Below are 2865 nucleotides of genomic sequence, written 5' to 3'. Positions count from 1 at the left end.
AACTGGATAGCAAATAAATTGATAATGAAAAGGGACTATAGGACCCTTTCACTGTTTTTACCGACTGAGGTAGGTAACCCTAAAAATGAATAATAGTGTGGATAAGAGATGTTAGCTGAGGAAAAGGAACAAGAGACGCTACTGACCTGATAAGAATCGTAGGAGAAAGATATATCGAGGAAAATGGAGAAATTTATGCTGTTTTTATTGACTTGTAAATAGAGTACATTGGGACAAGGTGACGGAGATTTTGAAGAGAAAAGAATAGATTGCAAGGAAAGACGGTCGGTACACAATCTATAGTTTCAACAGAAAGTGAGAACAAGAATTGGAAATGAAATGTCGAGAGAAAGCAGCACTGGAAGGGGCGTTGGAGAAGGTTGTTGCACCTCTGTGGATCAGTTTATAGCTGGAAGAGGTTATTGTGAAAGACTTAGATAGGAAAAGTGCAGTATGTATTGGTGGGAAGAGAACGTATTGCATAAGATTTGCTGACGACACGGTATTAGTGACAGAAAGTAAACAAACCGTAAGAAGAATACCGACAGATCTGAATTAAGCTTTTGTGGAATATGATATGAGAATCAGTACAGCAAGAACAAGAAAACAAAGAATATGGTGATCAGTACAGGGACGAGACTGGCGAATATTAAGAGAGGACATATTATTATTACAGCAAATTTTTAATTATGCTGTAGAATTGTACCATTATGGAAAAGACCGCTTTAGCTGTATGATAACGCCAACGGTCTTGCCGCTGTGGTGACACCGGTTCCCGTCAGATCACCGAAGTTATGCGCTGTCGGGCTGGGCTAGCACTTGGATGGGTGACCATCCGGTCTGCCGAGCGCTGTTGGCAAGCGGGGTGCAGTCAGCCCTTTTGAGACAAACAGAGAAGCTACTTGATTGAGAAGCAGTGGCTCTGGGCTCGAAAACCGACATACAACTGGGAGAGCGGTGTACTGACCACATGCCCCTCCCTATCCGCATCCAGTGACACATATGGGCTGAGGATGACACGGCGGCCGGTCGGTACCGTTGGGCCTTCATGGCCTGTTCGGGAGGCGTTTAGTTCTTTTTAGCTGTATGGTAAGTCTGTGTTTATGATCCAACTAGTTTCCTAGCATTAGAGCCACATCTTCAGGGACAAATCTATTTCCTAATTTATTTCAAACGAGAACTAGAGGGTGGGGTAAATAAAAGTGGCCCGTTCGAGTGGATACGATTGGAACTGAATGTATGCAAATAACCATAATCCGTGATGCGCACACTACGTGTACGTCCGCCACGTGATCCCCACCGGTTCAGAGCGTAGTGCGGGCTGTGTCAGTGTGAGTGGAGCAGTGCAAAGGGGACGATGGTACTCACAGTGGAGCAGCGGGTGTTCGTTGTGAAAGTTGCATGACAACAAAGTCGTGAAAACGATGTGATCAGTTCTTTGCTGAGAAATTTAATGGTGTCAAAGTGCCTCGAAAGAGTGCCACGTAACACTTAGTAGGAAAATGGCGTCGTACAGGATCTGTTTTGAGCAAGTCGCAGAACATTCCGAAACGTGTCCGCTCACCAAAAAATGTATCTGCAGTTCGCCAGAAAATGCTTCCTACCAAATGAACCCAATCCTCGTCGCAGGAGACCGGCATATCCTGTCGGTCACGTTGACGAGTACTCCACTTGGACCCGCACATGCATCCCTACCTAGTGTCTGTTGCTCTTGCGATAAAACCACCAGATGCGCCTCAGCGCCTCCGGTTTTGTTGATGGCTGTTCACTGAGATAACAATTAATGGCTTGGATACGGATCTGTTCTTTACGTCTGATTAAGCCTGGTTTCACCTGAGTGGTTATGTCAACTCACTGAATAACAGATTCTGGGCAGCAGATAATCCGCATAACTTCCACGAAACACTGTAGCATCAACAGAAGGTTGGGGTTTGGTGTGCAGTGTTTGCACGCCGCATTATTTGTCCCATCTTTTTTCATCAGGCGCTGACTTTTCCGCGTTATATCGCCAACATTTTGAAACCATGTGTGGCAGCATTAACGGAAGAGGAAAAGACCTACAGTTACTTCCAGCAGGATGGAGCAACTGCCAGTACAGCCAGCCAAACCTTGGACTATATTTATACAACCGTCACACCTGACTAGACTTACTCAAATAACCTGATACGTTAGTGTGCGATTACTTAGTGTGGGGAGCTCTCAAGTCTACGATGTATCGCAATAACCTTCGTCGTCTTCAAGAACTGTAGCAGAACATGTCGGTTGAGACTGCAGCAATTTCAGCAGTCCAGCTTCGATCCGCCTTCAGCAGCTTGATGACCAAGGCTCAAAAGTGCTAAGAGATGAATGGTCGTCGCTTTCAGCATCTGCAGTAGTCAGGTTAGTACTGATTTCCTTTCCTGTTCTCTGGGCCACTTTTATTTGCCCCTCCCTGTGGCAGACGACCCAACACTCTTTGTCCAGTTGGAATAAAAATGTTCCAAGGTCGAGACACCGTCCTCTCGACGGTTGAACGTCTTTATCACAGATGTACAAAGAATGTTGACTCTTCTACTAGTTATCGTTTGAAATAAATTATGAAACTGATATGTGTCCCTCAGGATGTGGCTCTAACGCCGCGGAACTAGTTGGATTTATCATACAGCCGAAGCGGTCTCTTCTTCGTGATGATATGTTATCATTAGCCACGTGAGTGTTTTTGAGTATGTTGGAAGTACGATGTCATCAGGAGGAAGAAACTCACATAGTGAAGGAGGCATCAGTAGGAAGAGGAGATTATTATGTGGCTAAGTAGATAAAGATCTGAGGAAATGGTTTGCCTAGTGTTTCATCTGGAATGTGGCAGTCTAAGGAGCAGAGACATGC

At 45.1% G+C, this 2865-nt stretch overlaps 1 pseudogene; it reads left to right on the top strand.

Moving 5' to 3' along the window:
• Nucleotides 1-741: 741 nt before the first annotated feature.
• On the top strand, nucleotides 742-859 carry LOC124709347 (annotated as a pseudogene).
• Nucleotides 860-2865: the final 2006 nt, after the last annotated feature.

The sequence above is a fragment of the Schistocerca piceifrons genome, chromosome 7, assembly GCF_021461385.2.
Source record: "Schistocerca piceifrons isolate TAMUIC-IGC-003096 chromosome 7, iqSchPice1.1, whole genome shotgun sequence".
Taxonomy (NCBI): domain Eukaryota; kingdom Metazoa; phylum Arthropoda; class Insecta; order Orthoptera; family Acrididae; genus Schistocerca; species Schistocerca piceifrons.
Note: the sequence above shows the minus strand (reverse complement) of the source record. Positions and strands in the feature narration are given on the sequence as shown.